Source organism: Oxyura jamaicensis, chromosome 6 (assembly GCF_011077185.1).
Source record: "Oxyura jamaicensis isolate SHBP4307 breed ruddy duck chromosome 6, BPBGC_Ojam_1.0, whole genome shotgun sequence".
In the NCBI taxonomy this organism is placed as follows: domain Eukaryota; kingdom Metazoa; phylum Chordata; class Aves; order Anseriformes; family Anatidae; genus Oxyura; species Oxyura jamaicensis.
Genome location: NC_048898.1, coordinates 7634489 through 7657499, shown reverse-complemented (window position 1 = coordinate 7657499; position 23011 = coordinate 7634489). Strand labels below are relative to the sequence as shown.

The window sequence follows — 23011 nt, the reverse complement described above, 5'->3', positions numbered from 1 at the left end:
CGTCCCAGTTCTGCCCAGTGGAAAGGCAACCGTCCTCCTGCCCCATCTTCTGATAGCTCCCAAGCAGTGTTTTGGGTTAATCTGGATGAGGAAATCTCAGCCACCATGGGTCAGTTAAGTGGCAGTGCTGTGGGCACCATCCCGGAGCTGCACGGGCTCAGGAGGCTGACTCGGTGTGGGGCTCGGCCTGCTCCAGCAGGCTCACTTGTGTCTGCTCTTACCCACGGTGAATATTAATCACTAATGCCTTGCTGTCAAGTAATGGGCAGCTGCGTGCATCACCCAGCAGACAGCTGGAGTTCAAAATACACCACTAAAAACCAGCACAACACAGCCTCAGTTGTCTCCCTTTAAGGTACTTCCCTCAGGCTGAGGTACACCGCTCCCCGCTCCCCGAGGCCAGCCGAGCATTGCCCCGCAGCCAGCAACCATGGGGACCAGCACCGACACCGCTGCTGGGACGTGTGAATAAGATGGGGATGCAAAGAAAAATGAAAGTCTTAACAAGGCAAAATTTCGCTTGGGCTTTAAGTAAAATATGATGGACTAGACTCTTCATTAATGCCTGGGCATGCATACACTACCTTTCTCTACCTTGTGACCCTGCACAATTTAAAATCACCTCATAGAAACAGGAGAGTATATTTCTTTGCATTTACATGGAAAGAACAGAGCAGGATTATTGCTGCCCTGCCACACACACAAGCAAGCACTTGCAAGCACACCCTGCTGCAGCTGGAGGCTGATTCCTCCCGTACGGAGTTCTAGACCCCATGCCAGGTACGTGGGACAAACACGACAATAAGTAGATGCAGGCCCGGAGGACGTACAAACAAATCTGCCCCAAAGTCGTGTGCTCGGCATCCTGATCTGCAGCAGGCAAGTTCTGCTGGGGTGGGAAGCACAGGATTTGCACGGCAGCCGAAACAGCACCGGGCCCTCTCCCTAAGCATACCTCAGCTGCCGCCTGCCACAAGCTGCTGCTCAAATGAAAGCATGGCAGAGCGGCAGCCCGGCGGTTCGGCACTCAGCATCTCACTGAGGTTGCTTCACAGCTCACAGGAGAGGCGATGCTGCACATACCTGTGTCTGCACTGCCGTGGTGTGCACAGGAAAGCCGTGCTTTCCCTTCACGCTAACCCCCAGCAGGGCTCGCAGGTGACTTCTCTGCCTCATTCTGGGACAGCATCTAGAGCTGAGTTTGGTCTGTGGTGCTCACCGTCGACACTAGAATGGAAACTCAAACACTGATTTACCAAAAGCCTGCATAATAAAGGAGTTTGCCAGAATTAGAAGCCAAGTTTTTGGTCTCCAGTTAACCAATGAGCCATCATACATAATTCAAAAGCTTTTACAGAATATTTCACACATTAATTAGTAGTACTACTACAAATATTCTCCTTGCATCCCTAATGCTTTTTTGCTGCTTCCTAACCATATGAGAAGAAGCTTTTTCATCTCTGGAACTTACACGATCTATTTCACTGTGTCTGCCTTTTCTTTCTTATGCTTTTTTAAAGATGTGTTTCTGTTTATCCTAAGCATGGCTGAAAAATTTCCTCTGCAGCTGGCAGCTGGCTTGCTGTACCATGGAGTTTCACTGGTCATATTCTAAGCAGAAATAGGGGCTGGGGACCCTAGGTGAAATAATCAGGGCAATAAGAGTGAAGTTTTAAAGAACAATTTGCTGATTTACTCCCAAAGTAAGCATGGAAAGGAAGAGCTATGGGTTTGAAGAGTTAAACGGACAAGAGGGGAACTGAACAGACAGGAGATCTTCATTTACTTCAGTGTCTCCCTTTGAGTCAGCAGGTCTCAGGATGCTTGGTATCCAAACTGATAAGTGCTAGTCTCCCTGTGACAGGCCCTCCTCCCCACTTGACGCCCCTCAAGGCTGCTTTCAGCTTGCTGAAATTATTTGGATGCGCGGTCTAGAGAACCTGAGCCGGGCACGTATTTTCTCTAGTGAGGAGACAGAACAAACCCCAGAGCACACGCTTCATGTTTGTTTTCATGTACTATCTTAAGGCAGCCTCTCCCCCCAGTCCCTGCAATGCAGTCCCTGCTGAGTAAACACACAAACAAAACAAAAAGTCCTCCTTTCCCTTTTGAAAAAGAAGGAAAACACACCGACTTCGCCTGAGCAGCCCCGCTACTTCTGAATACTCAGCTCTGCCAACACTTGTTTCCCCTGCCTGTAGTTAAAATGCATGTGCTGTCTTCTTTTCTCTCCCCAGTCCTTTCCCTAGCCTACTGTGAGACCTGGTACCTGGTTTTAGGCAAAGTAAAATCTCTTCAGAAACCACAGGGAACAAAGCACTTGGTATTTTTAGATCCCACAGTTCCACTCTCCTGCTGGAGTCAATGCAGGACAGTGTCTCCCAGAAAGACAAGGATGGTAACATGCAGATCAAAAAACACTTATTACACTGCTGATTTAAACACTTACTGTCAGAGAGAAGACTTCAAAAATGCTAACATAAGGAGCAGAAAGCTATCAAATTTCTGCTTGTCCAAGCAGCCAAAACTGAAATGTCTATCTGAGCCTCCTCTGTCCGCAGTGGCTAACTCATCTTTTCCTCTCCCCGTAACCCCATTTTGCCGGCCTGACAGTTTTTCCCCTCTATGCTCTGGAGCCTTCTCCCACCCCCACACCACATTTCTTTCAGCCTGTTCTCTCGGGCCATGTCTTGGAGAGCAAGGGAGACATCTCAAAGGCAGAACAGCAAGCAAACAAAACCACTTGCAGGAACTTACTAGTTAGGGACTGGGATGAAGAGAGAGACTCAGTGGCTGCTGGAAGGTATTTTGGACTATGGCCTAGACCAAGAACTCAGAGAAGCGTTTCATGTGCGGTACTCTTGTGAGCACTGCTGCTGAGGTGACCAGATCACTCATGCTGGATGATACAAGCAGGTACAGTGATGCTGTTGGATCCGAGCCATTGCCTCTGCAAGGTGGAGCCTCCCCTAACAGAGCACTACACACACAAATTCTGTGTGGGGTTTTCCATAGTGGGGACTGTGTGTATTACAAGGGAGATTAAATAATACATTATATGAGATTTTTCGAGGAGTTTGCATTTCAGACTCCAGATGCATGGGAAAAGATGCATTACCAGTTCAAGTAATTAAGATCTGTATTTTCACTAATGCTCACTTTTTTCCCCAGTACTGCATGATACACGTATATATGCCTCCATCCCAGAAAGTGTTATATTTTCTAAAAGAATCTGACTATTTCATAGCCCAGTATTTTACTATGACACATAACTGTCAGCTAGAAAGCATTTTGCAGACTTCAGAAAATAATACATTTAAAAATATATATTTTTCTCTAATACATCTCCCCCTAAGAGGGGGATGGCCACTAGCAGTAAGCTGATTACTTACACAAGAAAATCCCTCAGCACTGTCCCACAATAGCTAGTAAAACACTCAGTGATCTCTGGTTAAAACATAGATGTTTTAACAAGCTGTTTGATTTTGCAGAGGGGTTCTTTATCACCTGTATTCTCTTGGACCAGAAGCACAATGAAATGACTCTCTTGTGGTTTATTTCAGTATTAGAATTTTCAAAGGCCAAGAAAATGGAGACATATAAAAAAAATGAACCTTTAAAATCACTATTTAGATATCAAAATGTGTTTAGTTCGAGTTGTGAGCATATGCTAGAGGCAAAGCTGGCCTGTTCAAAATGGTTTCTACATTCCAGAACTAATAAGCCTCATACTTTTGATACTAACGCAGATGTAAGGAGTAACCACATGAAAGTAATGAAGCTACATTGGTGCAGCATGCGTAGAACCCAGTTACATTTTTAAAGAGATTTTCTCTGCAGTCGTAACTTGAAGGGAAAATAGAAAAAACAACCACAGCAAAAGAAAAAGTAGTCATCTCAATTCCTGCATGACATTTCTGCCACGTTTAAACCTCAGATAGATTGATTTGACCAGGAAATGAACACTAGCATTTGGGGATGCTACACAACAGCTTTGTCAGGACAGCTGAGGAAGAGGCTCGGAACATCCCCACTTGACTCGATGTGTTGTCACAGCAATTTGAGTTGATGGCAGTTTAGACATCTGAACAAAACTTTGTACCTTGACGCTACCTGGAAAGCCAAGATGCAGTCAGAACAGCTTCATCCAACGCTCACCACTGCTCAGATTAGATTAGTTCCCATCCATTACCTTCTATCCTTTAGGTCTAATATTATGTTCAAAAAAATAAGGTCAGCGGTGAGGTGGGGCATTTCATAAAGAAAGCTGATTTCCTGGAACAACTCTAAAATTGCACATGGAGAGCATGTCAGTGATCTAGCTCAGATGCACACAACACGGTGTGTCCATTAACCTCAGTCTGCATGCCTGTGGAGTTAAAGATTTTTCTCATCCCTTTCTTTTCTTTCTCCCCTTCCCTTGCCTTGTTTGTTTCTGAATGTCTCCAGGTACTGGGAATAAACATATGCTCAGAAAAAAAAAAAAAAAAAAGCCCCAAGCAAAACCCTCCAGTCTTTGCCTTTGAGAAAGGAGTGAAAAATTTACTTAAGGATTGCTGTTTCCTGAAGATTCAATCTTGTCTGTTTAAATAGCACATTTTTCCAAAGCATGTGGCTATGGAGAAAAATTTAGCCCAAAGAACAAGCTAGCCTGATGGAGTTCGTCGGTAAACGCTTTGTGCTCCATGACAGGCTTGAGAACCTCCTGTCCTTTTTAAGGGGAGGGTGGAGGACCAGAGAAGGAAGCAGTGCTATTGTTAAATACACTGGGATAGCCACTGTATCCAAGAGAAAATATTATGATTATTTTTTTAAAGTGCCAGTGCACAAGGAAGCCTAAACAGAGTAAGAAGAAAATACCATTTCCTAGAAGTTGAAAGAGCCCCATTAGAATTGAGAGCTCCCATGAAGCTAAGGAACACCCCCCCACCCCCCCCCCCAAGTAAGGACAGGGCAATTCCAATGTCAGAGGGTGGATGCATGTGCCGGGCGCTGGGCACAGCTCTCCTGGCACGACATGCAGCCCTTCCCAAGGAGCGCAGACGCACGACTGCGCGGTCAGCCCTTCCAGACTGCAGAGCCCAGCATTACTGCCGTTTTTCTCTACTAAATTCAATTACCCTGGTTCTGTTCTGTCTCTGAGCTTGTTCATTGCAATCCCTTGAAGATTTTTGCTCAGTGGCGCCAATTCATTGCCCTGTATCCATTGCCTGCGGGGATTTGGAGTCATCTGGTTCCCCACAGCGCACACCTGAGTGGCAGGGCACACACAGTTAAACGAGGTTCCGTGTTTTGACACCTGTGCTGTTTGCAGCCATTACTTCCCATCACAGATGTGCACAGCTGCATTTCCATGAAGCAGTTGCAGCTTCTGGGACCTTAAATAATACTGAGTATTTCTGTTTTGTCTTATCTGTCACTTTGCATATCTGCAAGTACCGACTGACTCTGACATCCGCTTCCAGCAGCCCGGACAACCCTGTTTTCAATTTTCTGTTGAACAAGATGTCAGTAGATGACAACCCATACTCCACTGATGCCATTCAGTAATTTAACAATGTTAAATATGGGTAAGAGCCTAACCCTCCCTACCTTTTTAGTAGGCACTTTATTATTTCGTTTTCCATCAACCAGTTACACTGGGGATAATGGGGACATGCTGTGCCATAATTCATTGCAACAGCTTTAAGCATATGCTCATGAAATGGCAGCTTATTGTCAGACATAATTATGTCAGCTCTACCAGGGCTAGCAGAAGCAAATTTAGGATGAACAATCAGCTGCTGAACTCCACAATCTTCTAATACAGCCATTCTAAGAGACAGTTGTGATAGCTGATAATAAATAAACTGCTGGGGTTTGCTGCCCGCCCCACGTCTGTATGCATAAATCTGTATTATTTTGTCCAGTGGAACCGAGGGGTTTTTTTCTTGTAAAAGCAACAACAGCAGGCCTCTGACTTGGGAATTTCTTCTTCTTTACTGAAATATGTGACAAGCCTCAATCTTTTCCCGAAGGTCACGCTTCAGTGGAGACAGGTACAAAACTTCTGTGGTCCCCCTGAGAATTCCCAGTCATTACCTAACCTTCCTGCATGTTTTGTAAAGAAACTTGCTTGTAATGCCTTCAGAACAACCACCCTCATGCCAGCAAACAGCGGTTCCCTTGGAACAGATAAAGGGGACCATAAATGCTCCTTCCAGGGCCCAGCTCTCTATAGCTGTTAGAGACTTAACCATCAATCAGTCATCACTACTAATAATCAGGGTTGCTTTGCTCTTCTTTTACAGATGAGCCTTTATAGTAACTCAGTAATCCAGCAACCAAAATGGTAAAAAGAGTATATGAATACCAGCGTATTCCTACAGAGCCTTTTGTACAGGAAGAGCTATTTTTGTAGGATTCATGGCAAAGAGTAAATCTCACTGTTTTCACCTTAACCTCAGGTTTGCATTGACTGCAATGACAAAAAATATCTGCTATGTCCTTAGTCTCTTTTCTCAGGCTTTTAATGGACGATTCTGATCAAGGTAAAAAAATACCAGTTGACCCTGTGATAATCCCTGAAGCACACTGGATGTCCCTTCACCTCACAGATTCGAGCTGGGAAGCCCCAATACCAGCCTCTTGCTGAGTTCAAAGGGAAAAGGAAGCACATGCTGATGGCAATTCTTGGCCAAGGCACTGAAGAGGGAAATCTGCCTCAGGCTCTTCTATGCAGAAACTGAAGCAATCAGAGAAACGTTCGCTCTCCCAGAAATACAGGCACGTGGGACTGTGTGCAGTAAGGAAGATCATTCATCTATCTGCTACTTCATTCCCACTTAGCTTCAGAAGATGACCATGAAAGAAATGAGCCCGTGTAGGAATGCCAGACAGAAGTAGAGCAGCAAGGAAGAACTACTGGGCCCTAAGAACTTCACATAGGCTGCAGTTGACTTTCTCTTGCTGGCAAAATAAGCACACATCAAGTGCTCTAGGAAGTTTGGCAGACCTATGATCACACACCCACATCTGCTCAGGTACTTCCCAGAGATGCACACCAGGTATAGGTTCTCATCATGGACTATAGCCTCACTCAATTCCATATTTCTTGCCCATATCTCCTTCATTTTCCCTCCGTTTCCTTCTTTTGTAGTAGGTCTCCGAGCACAGTAGTTTACTTCTTCAACCCCCTGACTTCCATAACGCGGAGAAAACTTTTTCTCCCTTCCAGCTGTGAGCTGCCCTGTGTAGCAGCCCTCTCACTGACCTGTGCTCAGATGGCAGGACCACCCCAGCAGGAGCCAGGTATGTCCATTTTGCATGGTCCTAAAGCACAACCCTAACAATAATGACTATTTGCCTATACCATAAAAATAACAAATACTTAATTGCCATTGTTAGATTCTCCACACTGCATTTTGCAGCTAAATGTACCTACACGTGCAGAAGAAGGCTGTCAAAAAATAGTCTTAAAATATAAAGAACACCAAAATATGCCGGTTCGGGCTGCTCAGAGCAGCAGGTGGGACGTGGTGCATTCACCCACTGTGCGAGGGGTTGAACGTGCTGGGTGTTACGTGCCAATGACAGAAGCCGATACCATTGTAGAAGCTGCCATGCTGATGTTACACCCCTAATCTGCTCTCATTTCATGTCTTATTTCCTTTGAATTAAAAGTTGAGTGGTGTGTGAGGCACCATCCTTCAGGAGTCTCCCTGCAGTCTCCAAGATCTCCGCCTCAGTGGAGTACTTCAGAGGCTGTAAATACAGCCATTAACTTGTCTGATAAATAAAGTAAGGACACAGCAAAAGAGATGAAATTGTCACCACTGAGTCAGTCCCATTATTTAGGAAAATTATCCTGTTACTCCTTAGAGCACAAAGTAGAGATGTGCATCCTCAGGTCTCCAAGTTTAATTCATGGCCTCCCTTCTTCTGATGCAACTCAGACCTGAAACTGCCAGCCACTAACATACAGCAAATTTGGAAATAGCAGTGCTGCTTTTAATTTCTCTCTCTGACTGCTACTTGGAAGGAGAAATTTATTATGAATTTTCCCTTTATTATCACTACCATTAATCTTGTTTGAGATCGTGTATTAAAAAGTTCACACATAAAAGTAAAGAGCTTTGTAATACAAGCTGCAGAAGCATTTTTGTCCTTAACTCAGCCCTAAGTCTACATTAGCACTCTCCTAATGTTTTATTTTCCTTTAACTTATTTTTGCCTTTAGTTTGCTTTCTCTCCATTAGTAGTAGTCTTTACTTTTAAAGGTACCAAAGCATTTTTTCTATTGTTTGTATCCATCTGAAAAAATTGTATTTTCAGTTGATTTTTTTTTTTTTTTTTGCCTGACAACACCTTCGTTACAGGCACCCTTTTGCTGAAAACCTGTTTATTTGTATGCCAGTTGAAATGATACTGGCAGCAGGGCGGCAATAATTTTTCACCGTAGCAATTCTGCAGTTCTTTAAGACAATGGTTCTTTAAAAAACAGTTTTGTAAGCCTGTCTGCATGTTTGTGATTCCACTCTGACCAAATCAGTGAGAAAAGGTTTCTCCTTCCCGACATGGCAGTGGAGGAGAAAAGGAAAATTAGTAAATCTCCTTTTTGTCAATATTTCAAAAATACTCATTTTACTGTTTCCCTTATAATAAAATTTTACCTTGATGAGCATAATGTAACCTAGGAGACATCATAAGCCCAGAGCACCAAATTAAAGTCTGCCAGAGTTTCTTTAATACGCGACCACACAAATCAAGTAACTGGCAGCACAATCATTTTCCTACCATCCAAGGAAGGGCTTTGGAGAATGGAATATATTTAAGTTTTAGTTCTTAAACATAATTTGCACTAATGACTGGATCACCCAGTGTGAATTACTGAATGCTGCAATTCAACAAAGAAAAGACGACACCCAATTATTTTTGAAGGGCTAATGGATTCTGAAATGTACTGTTTATGTACTTTAAAGATGATGTGTTGTTTTAATTATTCATAATCCCAGTGTAATAGCCAAGTATAGTGGGCATACTTGTACCGATAATGAGGCTAACATCGCCCCACTCTACCCCTGCCTGTGCTGCTCTTAGCGAAGTGCAGGATAGGGGCGGTCCCCTGGAGCGCCACCAGCCACAGCAGAAAGGGAGCAGAAGGCAGAAAAAGGATTCCGTTTCAAGGCAAGGGGGTTAAATGGGATGAGAACTTGCTGCCCAGGAACTGCCTGTGCTGGAGACAGAAACATCACAGGGGTTTCCAGAGCTGCCATCCCAGATCCTTCTGCTGTCACTGAAGCCTGCTTAGGAGCAGACACCCCCTATGTAGTACATGTGTGTGAATGCTCGGGGGTGCATTCCCAAAGGGCTCAGCAATGTCTCCAAGATGCTGGCTCACATTCTCAGCTCCTAGAGCTGCTGGTGCCACAGCATGCTGGAAGGATTTCATTGGAGAGAGGCAGTGCCCACTTCAGTGGGAATAACTCCTGCTACGAGTAAGGTGTATCTCCAAGTAGCCATGGGGAGAAGTGACACACACCCATTTCTTCCCAACACATCACAACTGAGGGATAATGGCTTCTGTGCCCTTGGCAAATACCAGAACAAGTCTGCAGCATTATTAGAGGGTGAATTTCTGTCAGATATGACCCCAGTGCTACACAGAACAACACCAAACCCCCCCACCCACCCACCAGCACTTTGCTGCCACTGACCACCAGGGCTGTCACAGGGCCACCACTACTGTCACTACTGACATAAGCGTGGGCTGGCAGAGCTGGATGGAAATGACCAAGACACATACACGAATTGACTTGAACAAATCTCCGGGGTCACAGTCATTAAAAACTAAAGTTTAGGAAAGACAAACGCAACATTACCCAAAAGAGTCCTTAAGTCAAAGTGCACACCCTCCTGGTGGGCTTTCCAGCTCTGCAGCATCCGTTCAGATCCCTCTGAACATATTCTGGTGCTGGCGTGCTTGAGCTCCTTCAGGCCAACACATACCTTCAGCTTGGCTACTGCTAGTTACCCTCATTTTCAGTAACTCGAACACCAACACCTTTAATGTATTTCCAGCTGTGTTGGAGTGCGTTCCTAAAATGACTCCAGTTTCCCAAATTACTCCTGTTAAGTTAAAAATTGTCATTTTTTTCTCCTCTGCCAAGCACTGCATCTTATTGTGAAAATAACTGTTTTTACTAGCAAGGAAAAAAGCCTGGTATTATTGGCTCCAGTCATCATTAGCAATTCTAGGGCTATTTCAGAGCAGGAATGGCTATCAGCAGCAGCTGGGGAGCAGTGACCTCCTCGCAAAAGGTGAGCCCTGAGCTGCAATCTCTCCCTGAAGACGTGCTGGCTTCGCATTCCCTGCCACACAGGACTGCTCACGGTTTCCTCACAACTTATCTAACTCAGGCACCAACAAGGAACTGCACTTCGCTTGCATGATTTTGAACTCGTGGTGATCTGACTGGAAGTGCTGCAACCTCTTCAGCCTGAGGGTTGGTTTGTGTGTGTTTTCTCTTAACCCATCTTTTGCTAGGCAAGTTTCTGGGCTGTTGGATTAACTCATAAATGGAGGCTCTTGAGGGTTTTCCCACAGCTCAGTTGAGGATATCTGGAAAATGGATCCTATCAGATCTAAATACTGCTTTGATGAAAAATAACCAGTACAGGTTTCTCAACATATTATTCCTTTAGTGTGCAGACATGAACTAAATTATTATTATTATCATTATTTTTTTTTCAACTAAGATCTGTAATTTTCCCAATCATTTTTTAACCCAGTGTCCTAAAGAGACAATGCTTGTGCAAATCAGCTGGCAGACACCCAGCTCCCAAGCCTGGAAAGTAAGTTCAGTCATGTTCAAAAGAAAAGTACAGCTCTCGGCCATGTCACTGGTTTTGAGAAAAAGAGTGGCTGGAGGAGAGGGACCCAGGGCAGGCAGAGCTCAGCTGGGGCGAGCCCAGCAGCCACACTAACTCCACGGGCTAGCCCAAGCACATGCTTGCTCTCTTTTCAGTGGCAATGTCTGAGTACATACAGGGGCAAAATGGAGGCAGAGGTACCACAGAGAACACGAAGGGGGTCAAGCAGAAGACACACCTGGGCTATGAATTTCCAGAATTATCCCCAGATCGTTACACTCAGGTTTAATTCCACAAGGTCTTCCCTCACACTCTGATGAAAATCCTCATGCCCTGCTACATCAGATCTACATATTCTTCATCTCAGTCACTCCGTACTTTCTGCTCTGGGCTGGCTGCTGTTTCTGCACTGAGGTCCGCTCTGTGAGGATACCAGCCCTCTTCTCGTCTTTTACACTCCAATTACTTAAATAACGGAGTCATACTCTCTCCTACTACTATTCTGTCTATCTTTCCCTTGCACCAGAGTGGCTTACTATTTTTCTTCCACTCTAATCTAACCCAGTAACTGCTGGCTTTGGTTTTCTTTACTTTTGGCAGTGGTGGTTTGTTGTTTTCTTGTACCCTTCAATCCCCAAAACAATCTCAGAAGACCCTATTTTCTAACCAGCTTTTCAAATTCTGATTTTGAGGACCATTACATTTTTTTTTCTGTAGTTCATGTTCCTTCCTTTCTAACTCATTTTGTAATTTCTGCCACCACCACTGAGACTAATCGGTTACTTCCATTGACCAGAGTGAAACCTAAGTGAGTTAACTCCACTGGAATCCCTTCTGACATGGAGTCATCTTTGGCACAATACGATAACTTGAGGAGCCATCTGTATCCTGTCATATTCTATTCTAATTGATACCCAGTTAATTAACCTCATCAGCTGGGGTTAACTAACCCCATAATCCCATCAGCATCATATTCTGCCCCTGGGAGGCTTCAGTTGCTCATCCCCGCCCCCCCCCCCCCCCCCCGCCCCCCCGTCTCATCCACTGCAAGGCAGCAGGGCCTCAGACACACCGCTCAGCGGGAGCGATGAGTTAACTCCAGCATGTTATTCTGGTGGAAGTCACAAACTGCATCGGAGCCACGTCTGCAAGATTGCTGTGACCCTACGTGGAAGGGTCACATGAGAAATGCTATAAACGCTTTATTTAGGAGTAGGATGTAACGGCTTGGCAACTGGGGGGGCAGTGAGAGGAGATGAGGGTGCAGGAGAGAGGGGAAAACAAGGGTGGGGAAACAAACTTACTCTTTCCTATGGTATATTTATGCTGAAGGGTGTTATAGCATCTCTCTTCTTTACATGCACTTGCCTCCCACACACTTCTCCCCATTTTCATTTGGGTGATCATAATTCCTGAGTTACTGAAGACAACGCCAGCCTAAAGAATTCCAAGGCTTAGCAGCATACAAAGCAGGGACAACCAAAATGTGGAGTCAATTGTGTTTTGTAAAAATCAAAACAGTGATGTCTCATATCAAGATCCCATTTTCACAAACCTGTCCTTTAATAAGTACAAAATTGTGTTACTTTTTATATAACGTCAATTTTGCTCTCTTCCATTCTACAGCACAGGCAATAACTTAATAACCTTACTGTATATGGCAAAGAGTTTTTGAGAGTAATTGTAGGCAGCCTAAAATTTCATTTAAAATATTATTTTAAATTGAGCTCAGTAGTACTTTTTATAAGTCCTGTACAGAATGCAGGACTACAGTGTAAAGGGGAATTTGTATGTGCAACTTGTCTGGCAAATCTCATCCAGGAAGGCAAACAGGGTATTAAAACACTGCAGTGCTGATACTTGAGACTTGGCAGAGCTCAGGGTGTTTTAGAACAAAGGGAACTGGCAACACTTCCACAAACCATTCTTCCCCCAAGTTACGATGCTGAGATTGTCTTCTTATACTTGTTTAAATTTGGAATGCTAAGAAATGAAATATTGCAATATTTCTTAGTACATTTTTGTAATTTAAGTCAAACCTAATCTTTCTTTCAAACTTTGCAAGGGAGCATGAACTGCCAGTATTTTTGTAGGGTGGGAGACCTAATGGCCTTCACAACAACACCCGTCCTGCTTCATCTTCTCTCCCTCTTTACACCGTATGTTCTTTGGGGCAGGGACTTGATAATGGTTATTCTCTGCCCGCATAAGGCAGCACAGAAACCTTCCAGGCTTTCTAAAGCCCCTCCATTAACAATCCGCAGGCACCAGCTCAGAGACAATGCAGCAACAGAAGATAAACTAAATCTATTATGGAGGCATCAACTGCTATTAGAGAATTATGCCCGTTAGCACATTCAAACAGAAATTTCTTCATCCATAACAGAATTACAGTCTACTGATGGGAGAAAAAAGCCCCTACGTTATTACGTGCAATAGAATAAGACAAAGTGAAGAATATTACTGATCATGGGGGTCTGCATCTTATAACCTCTCTAAAAGACTACAGAAAGGAACTTCTGTACTGGAAATATCATGACATGTTTAACAAAAATAATAGCATGTGGAAAAGATGTGGCTGTCCTAGCAAAGGAGCTTTCTTTCCGTATGAGCTATTAGCTCAGCTACACAGAGGCTAAGCTAGGGTTTTGCAATGGGCACTGCATTACTTCATTGCTTCCTCAAGAAAAAAGCAATTATGGTATACTTGAAGAAATTCCATTTTAGTGCAATCAGAACTCAAAGGTGAACAACCGACAACCCTTCCTGGCAGAACTTACACCAAGGGCTCATCATGTTCATGGTTAGTCTGTACTGACTCAGTCCCGGATCATATTCTCTGACACAAGGAAAAATCAAAAGACAGCAGATCTAATGCCATTTTGAAAATATCCAGAAGTGAGATTAAATATATTTCCCCCCCAGAATTAATTCAGGTCATTGGTTGAATGGTAAAAAGTGAATTATTCTCTATTACACTAAGGAGTGAATTGCTGAGTCTAGCAAATAACTTCACCTAATTCTCAGAAAAACATTTTCAGATGTAACCTCCTGCCTATAAATGCTTCTATATGGTGTTAAAAATTATTTGGTGAGAATTAAGATGTAAAATAAAAACCGCCTCTTATAAGTATTCTGAATTTCTGCCACTTTTGCAGATGGTGACAGTTTCTTCCCAGATGACTGACAAGCCAAAAATTGAATCACTCCTGAGAGTCGCCCCTATAATCAGAGACTAAGATACATTCAGGTAGGCAGCATATGCATTTTTTTGTTGTTCAGCTATAGTTTCTTTCCACTTTTGATTCAAACTGTTTTGTCATAGATCTACATTTGTAGATCTCTACAGAATAGATGGAAGATTTTCACACAGAGAGACCAACAAGAACAAATTAGCATTTTCTCCCTTATCTTATGTATAGATAGATTACAGTAAATGCTGCAGTTTTATCCTAGTGTTATAGACCATTGTATTATATTTCGTGAAGCCACCAGAGTATGGAACTGCATGCAATTCCAATGACTATCCTTACATATTTATCAAAGTGCTGTTTTCACTGATAATTCAACAGCATCTGCACACACGCGTGAGCTTGTTCTCAAATACTTATCAGTTGTTTCTTATCAATTAAATAACATTTTCAACACTCAGTCTATGCAAGACTGTTTACTGAGGAAAATTTCTGCCTACTTAAGTATAAGTGTAAATCTAAATGCATATCACATTCACACTATGAGCACAGGGAGGACACTCCCACAGAACATCTCCAGACCACGCACTTATCCTTGAAATGACACAATGGGCTCAGCATCTGGTAAGGGGTTAGATCTGGGCTACTGAAGTGCCCCCAGCTGCTGCTGAGCAGCTCTGAGCCGGTGTCAGTGCCACAGAAACCTGTTTCAAGTGCGGCAGTACAGCACAGAACCTACCGGTAGTCGAGATAGGAGCAAACAGCACTTGTAGCTGCAGTGAAGCCTCCTGCAGGGATGATTTGCTAATAAGTCCTTCAAAGTGATTTTTTTCTGCCACGACTAAAATGTTTCCTGTAACAAATACAGCCTCTGCCCCATTATTAGCTGATCACCAGCCAATACTCCCCAGCATCCTTAAACCTTGCACTCCTCAGGTGACTTCCTGCAGCTCTTCCCATGCTGGATCCAAAGACCACCGAAGGTAAAGGTAATTGCCTCTGTGCTTAACATCAAACCGACAGCCATGGGAATAACTGCAAGGAGGTTATCGTTTTCAATTCAAGTGGAACATTACCATATCAGAGACCCACAGGAGGTGATCTATGGGGGAAATATTCTTGCCTGAAAAAATAGATCAATAAACACTGAGGTGATTTCCCTTCAGCTACACACATCGAACCCAAGCTTAGTCAGATTACATAATTACTGCCTTGGCTCTTCTTTCTATGATGGTAACATCACACGGGATATTTGTCCGAACTTATGCAGTATCTTCGTTCCCCACAGGTACCTTACGCTGGAAATTCATGGTGAAAACGGCAGCTCCTTGCATTTCCAAGGGCTCCAGGTACCAAACACTGCTCTTGAATAACTGCTCTTCAAGGACATGCAGACCAATTAGCATACTGGGACAAAGGAAAAAAAAAAAAAAAAAGAATACTGAAGAATATTCTTTGCTGATTCTTCTTTGCACTTTGAACAGACCAATTGTGCTTATATTTGTGCCACACACCTGGTGGAAAAACATGTCTTTGTATTACCATAAAAGAGAGAGAGAGAAAGAGAGAGAGAGAGAGAGAGAAAGCACCAAATGCAGCTGTATGTGCTGTGAGATACGCACCCCACGGCCTAACGATGATTTTGTCTGGGACTAGAAACGCTTAGCTTTGGCTCACTGCTCACTCACAGACACTGCCCACAAAACCACACTGTTACATACTGTAAAAAATTAGCCCAGAAAGATTTACACAACCTTGAGGCATAGCAGACAATGCTAAAATGGCAATTTTTCTTGCTCACTATTACATCCAAAAACCTGGCTCTTGAGCTGTTCACAATTTCTGAAGGATCTCACAGGTTCTTCACCACTGCATCTTAGAGATTAGAGCTCAATGAAGAAAAAAACACTTAAAAATTATCCTTGGTAGCTCAGTCAATCATGAAAAAAACCTGATCAGATCTCAAGAGTCTGGATTCATGTTCATTCATTAAGTGTAAATATCAAACTAGAAATCTAAAGAGAAATACTCAGATATTAACAAGGCAAGGAACATCACATTCTTTGAAATGCCATACAAAGTTCTTACATATTAATTTTGCAACTATGAAACCCATAAAACTTTGTTTGCTTGAACTAAAGTATAACTTCTTAAATGGTAGAAATAAATAACATGAAAAGTAGGCAGAAGTGGTTAAAAATTATTTTTCTGCACCATGAAAGCTTTAGTAATAGAGGAACTTCAAATCATGATCTTGTCCTGTGAAAGATTACTGGGCTGCTATGAAATGAAGAAATGAATGGAGTGGGGGAACCTAAATCGGTGATTTTTTCCTGCTGTAAACAGCTGAGAAAGTTGGGTTAGTATTAGGCAAATACAGAAATCCCTGCAGTTCCATTAACAGACCGTGCTGCACCAATACACGGATTCCTTTGGGGGTTTATTTGTGTTTGCTTGCTTTGTTTGGAAACCTGCTTACATACTTGTTTACTTGGTGATAAAGAGAAAATCATTTCTGTTCAGTACTAGGATGGGTATTAGTAAATGAGGGCGCTTGGAACAACACGGGGTGGCTGTTGTGCACATGACAAGAGTAAATAACTATCCCCTCATGGAGCTGTGCCAGCCCGGGTAAATCCTAGAGCAAGAACAAGCTTACATCACCCTAACACTGCCACACGTTCACAAGGCTTATTACAGTTCATACTCAACATAAGCACTATCTTTAACACAGAGATAAGACAGCTAATTCTTGCTTCATGAAAATAAGAGCTACCATTTCAGGAAGGGGGATTAGCATAGGCTGATCTCACCTATCGTTGCAGCTAACATTATTTTGGCATAAATTCAGAGGCATCAACTGCTGAGTGTTTGCAGTGTCACACAGCCCCAGGGCTCGGAGTGAGGACTGCTCCAGATTGTGACATGGATTGTGCCCAGGGCGTGTTTGATTTGGGGCCTGAATCAGATCTCACTTCCAGAAGCAATGTGTTCAGTGCAGTTGCTTTCTATCTGGAGTGGTAGAAAGGAATACAAAACACCTGCCAGATGACAAGGCATCCTACTGCCCCAGGTCTAGCCCTTTAGATCAGGTTCTACCCACTGACTGAAAGGGCCATTAACATTCTAGGAAGTCAGCTTTTTAGATTAATTTGAGATAGGCACATTGGAAAAAGAGCTTTGAACTACTGGTTAATGGTGGAAATATAATCCAGTACGTCTGTGGGCCTTATGGGGGAATGTCTCGTGCAAGAGAAAATTCCACGGAAAAGGCCTTGGAAACAAGGTGAGATAGATGGATGAGTAATGTGGATTGGAAAGAGAACTGCATTGCTAGCAAAGCAAAGGTGAAAGAAAAGAGACAAACAGAAGCAAAGCTACATGCAGCCTTGGGGAGAACACTTAGCCCTGCTCATTTTTTTTAAGCAGCAGTCATACAAGTATCTCACTTCCAGATGGAGTATATGGAGAGTAAAACATTGAAATAAAATGCAGACTGGAAAAACAGTGCAAGTATTTAAAGATGGGGGTTACATCACTAAGGCAGCAAATAAAATGGATGTTTGTTATCTCTGACATAGATTTCAGGCGATTCTGGTAAGCACCACATCAGAAAGACAGAATATTATAGTTTTCCAGACATTAAAAACAGGCAATTTTGGTTGAATAGGAAAAGGACAAATTCTCCCTTCTATCAAACTGATTTATATCTGCAGCAGCTCAGCTGAAGTCAGTTGTGTCAATGGAAAATTAAACTAGGGATATGAGACTAAAATTTAGCTCCCAAACTGTACAACTGGCATTTAATGGGCAGGTGACTTTCTGAAAATTGCATCTCCAGCAACGAAAACACCTAAGGGTAAGTACATAATAAGAATTTGTTACAGAAAGCAGTATCTCTGTGAAGATGACAGATTCCCAAGCACACTCAAAACACGTCTGAAACCTAATCCTCCAGCAGCCCAGTGTCTGTTGGAAGTGTGCTCTGTGCAATGGAGAATGTGGCTGCAATTACACACAGACCCATAAGGAGAATAATACATTTTCAGAGAAAAGGAAAAAAAGTCTTACGCAATCCAGCGGTGTGTCAGAAAGGACAGCACTGCATGCTCAGCAATGGAGTTGGAAGTAACCAATGTATTCAACGTTGTTCTGGTTTTCTTGCTACTCTTGCAGTTATCCCAACGCCAGGCCATCCTGAAAAGGCAGCGGGGCAGCACTCTGCTCCAGGAAGAGCTGGGAGCTCCACCACACTGACGTGGAGCAATGGCAATGCCCTGATAGGCAAGGCATTTCTCTTGTGCAGCCTTAACAGGCAATGCTGCAAAGAACTGTAACAGATGCAGAACGTGCCACCACACAGCATTTGAAATGAGCATAGGAAGGGTTCATTGTGGTTTCCATTTGCACTCAAGCCCAGCCTGGTAGCAGCGTAGCTGTCACACCACTCCAACAACTCTCACCTGAACCTGCAGCAGCAGAGGCCACTGCTAAATCCTTGTCCAAGATACAACCAGTCTGAGGTAACAAATATTGTGTGTGTGTGTGTCATGTATGACCAGCCACTACTATCTTAGCCATGTACCAGCTCAAAAGCCTCAGACACCCAAATGTCCCTGTGGTGAAAAGCACTATGCACATACAGAATGAGAAAAGATTGTGTCGCTGTGTGGTGGAAGACGGCAGCAGTAATCAGGCAGCTATGCTGTAAATCGTAGCACTCTGATATGTCCCAGTCCCAATTTATTCACTGAACATTTGCTTATTTTTTTTCCTCTTAGAAGTATTTATGGAGATGCTTAGCACCCAGAGAGTCAGCCCTGAAATGGCATAATTTAGTTAAGATATTCCTTCCGCATCATCTGCTGAAAAAGAAAGGTGAATGCAATAAAGCTTGATCTGAGCCATGCCTACACTTAGAGTAACAAAACAGCCAGTTCTTTGTTCACAGCTGATGGCAGCAGGGGGAATGGAGGCTGAAAGACCCATCTCTCCGGAGCAGACATTGGCAAAGCTTGACCCTGGAACTCAGGGCGTGATGGAGACCTCCTGCCCACCACATGCCCAGCGTGTCTGCGTCAGTCATGCCTCCTACAGTAAAATCCTTCCTTACAATAGTAGGCCAACGCCACTGCTTTCTATGCGGCTTTACCAAGTGCTTCAACTTTGCCTCTGTGGAGAGGTATGATTTAAATCGAGCACTGGCAAGATGATAATCCACAGGTTCTGACAGTAATGATAAAGACTATCACTGGGAAAGGTGATTCCTACTACAGCTCTTCATTTTCCTGACTGAGAATTTAATGTTTAGAAAAAAAATAAAATCCTTAATTCTGTATTAGAGTTTTGATATCTACGAAAAAAGACGTTTCCCTAAGGTTTAAAGTGTAGCTGTTAGTCCAGGAGCACGTAACCTGCCTTCTGGTATTCGTACAGAACAAGCACTCAAAAACGTCCACATCTCTTTCAAGAGAGAAAGGCCCTTCATCAAAGTTGTTACTGCATGTACACGTAAATAAGGAAAGATGCCTGTAGTGGGGCTTTCCAGTGCAGTCAGCAATGCCTGATCTATTCTGGTCCGCTTGTTGTATGAAAAACCAGCTCTTCCCGTGTGAAACTCAGACATGTTCTCCGCTCTCTTTCCAGGGCTCAGCACCCGAGGCAGTGCTGACGATGACACGTGTGACATTTGCTACCGCATTCAGTGGTGCCTTTGCCATGGATTTACTGCCCAGCACAGAGAAGAGGCTCTGCAGTGAACATCGGGCAGTAAGGACGTACCTACTTCAATAGCTGCTATCTCATCACCTTTGCTGAATGAATTGCACAGACAAAAACAGCAGAGACTTTCTTATTTCATGCTCTACTTAGCCACTCGTCTAACAGCCACATTTTCTGAAATCCAACCAAAATGCTGAGCTCTTGTGAAAAGAAGTATACATTTGCTTTAAATGGTGGCTCTGGCGTTATGCAAATGTAGCCCTACATGTAATTAATTTATATTGTGATAAAGCTGCCAGTTTTTAACACGATGTTCTAAATAGAATCAGAAGTCAATTTTGTTGGGGTACTGTGAAAGTCTATATAGGATCAGACACTGCCTTGGCCTGTACATTCTCAGCTGAAACAACAAAAGACTTTAAATTAATCGCACAGAATGTTCTGTGTCAGTCTACATGCTTTTCTTTGGCTGGCGTATCCTTTCTTTTAATCTGCTTCCCAAACTTTCGTTTTTTCTCATTAGTTCTAGAGCAATCAGCTTTGGCACAGAGATGATGTTAATTATCTCCTTCCATAACCATTTCCTACTTAGAAAACAAATGAAGGTTGTATTTGCTGCACGACTGAACCCTGGTGACCCTTTTTATCACTCATATTGCACATTTTCCAGCACAAGTGCTTCCTGCTTTCCCAAAGAATATTACAGCAACTGAGGTATGCCCCCTCCCCCCTCCCCATGTATTGCTTTCCATGCATTCAGCTAATACAGAAGGCAAATATTTCTCCTGCTACAGTGCATGGACAGGCACAGTGAGCCACAGGATGCAGCTACACTTCATTGCACTGCATGCAAAACCCGTCTCCTCCTGGGGAAAAAATAAATAAATAATAAATAAATAAATAAAAAGCAGAGTGGGTGGCGGTCCTCAGACTGGCCCACTCCACTTCTGAGGACTTCCCCCTTTCTGGGGTTTCCTGTTTTTTACCCATCGCTTCTCACCCTTTATTTTTCACCCCAGAACAACCTGCCTTTTCTCCCAGATGCATCCTTCTACTAGCTACCTGTGGTATAAAGCCCAAATCTACCAATGTTGCCCCCGGATCTCCAAGGAGATTTCTCTAAAGTCTAGCGAAATGCATTCATGTAGCCTAGCACAAAAGTTCACCCTTCTCTGTGTTTCTTCTCCATCAAAAAATGCCATGGCTGTACGAGTAGGAAAATTCAGATTTCAAACCAAACATCCAACATTATTACACCAGATTTGTTTAAATGCCACTTGTAAACAGCAATTCACTGATAATAACCTTGCCTTATTCTCATTTCACTTAGAAATACCGATCAGTTTGTGCTGAGTGAAGGAGAGAGGAAAAGTTAAGAAAGGCTGAGACAATAACGAAAACAATATAAACAGTCAATGTTTTCTTTTTGTATCAGAATATATGTATTTGTTGTGACAGCACCAGAGATCATTTTACAATTAGAGACTTCCATTTAATTCAAGAAGCACTTGTTAAAGAAAAAGGTAGAACTACAGGCATCTAAATGAACTCCCACATATATTGAGCTCTACCACCACGTCTCATATTAATCATGGTGAAATGTGTGAGCTCACTTAATTAACATAGCTAGCTTCAAATAACTTTTATTTCAATTTGACTTTCTTTGGGGCCTTATTTATTCCGTGGCTGCTTTTATCACAGCTCTGCAGCACACTAGCAGCGCAATGTGTTGCGCAGAAAACATGACTTGATTATTAGTTTACAAACTTACTCCAAAATAGATCATTCTAATGGACTACATCTAACTATGCATCAGACCTGTTAATACATACACTCATTTGAGGCAGACTTCAATCGTCCACAGCTATACAGAGCACCTAAGCATTGCCAGACCATTTGCTTCTCCAGCTGTTCAGTGCACCCATGCTTACCAAGCTTAGCCCTGAAAAAACAGCGCTGTTACAAATTGTTCCTGCACCCGCACAGATTGGAAACCCCAAGCGCTTCTCAGCAGCCTTTGTACACCCAGGGAACCTCTCCAGCCTTCACCAGCACTCCTGGAGCAGAAAATCATGGAAACCTGAACAAGCACTTACTGAAAAGCAAAACGTAACAGCTCAAGGCTTCAGCAACCAGCCCACCTTTCTGCATAAACCCCTGCTTTAAGTTCGACGTACTTAAGGCAGCAGACCTCACTTTCACGCAGCGCATCCCTAACTGCATCCCCCGTCACCAAATCACCCACAGCTGCCAGACAGACACAAAGTCCAAAGCTGCTCCCTGGGGTGCCTGGCTCTTGGAAGGGTCAGCTGTGTTTGTGCTGTTCCAGTGCAATGAGAAGTCTGTTTTCCAAAGAAAGCAGAAGCTATTTTTTTTCTAAAGGTCAGGCTTTTCCCAAATCATGGAGCTGCCTAGGGAATGGGGAGGTAACAAGAGTATGGAAACACCGTGACCCTGACAGCCACTGCCTGTGTGTTTGCTTCCCTAGACCTCGTCTGTTTGTTTCACAGGGTGATGTTCCTGGCTAGCAGAACATTTGCTGCTGCAATATTTGAGTCCTCGTGAGAAGGGTTTCCAAAGAATTGCAGATAGCTTGGCATATAAATGTCACAATGATGTGGTTACAGGCTCCTCATTTGGAAACATATGCATAATACTGCCTTTGGATGAAGATAAACATGTCAGTGTTTGAGTCTGGTTGTTGCTACATTACAGTCACTACATTGTGGCATCATACAAAGCATTCCTAAGTTTGTAGCAGGCTTCCTCTACATAAATGGGAACTCTTACTGAAGAACAACTATATGCATCTTTTGGACCAGAGTCCTGAATTTGTTTTTTACAACATCTCAGAAACTGGATTCCCAGTATGCTTGGCCTCTGCGTGCGTGTTAAACTGCGCTAATCTGCCTCAAGGTTCTTCATTTGGCTTGGGAACCATGTGTTTCCTGGAAAGTTATGAAGTGAGAGCATGCTGACAAATGCCAACAAATCCCTGCACGCTTTTGAGATTTGAGAGACTGGCTGTTGGAGGAATTCATTATCGATCAGGACTTTGCCCAGCAGTGCCCCCGTTTCGCCCAGCATTTACAATAACCTCCCTGTTCCCTGGAGTGCCCTTGCATCCAATGAGCCTTCAAAAATTCCGGCTCACATTTAGTCCCTCTTCAGCCCTTTCTCAGTCCTGTATCTTGGGGATCAAGGAGGGGAGAGGAGCTCACACCGCTGTGGCTTCCCACCTTTTTACC

The 23011-nt window shown here is 43.4% G+C and overlaps 1 long non-coding RNA gene across 1 annotated transcript in view; it reads right to left on the bottom strand.

Annotated features, from left to right (window-relative positions):
• Nucleotides 1-1573: 1573 nt before the first annotated feature.
• The window catches only part of LOC118169456, a 151656-nt gene continuing 130218 nt past the window's right edge, over nucleotides 1574-23011 (bottom strand). Inside the window, exon 3 of the long non-coding RNA XR_004752115.1 lies at nucleotides 1574-2969. This is a non-coding gene — a long non-coding RNA (uncharacterized LOC118169456). The remainder of the gene's footprint in view (nucleotides 2970-23011) is intronic.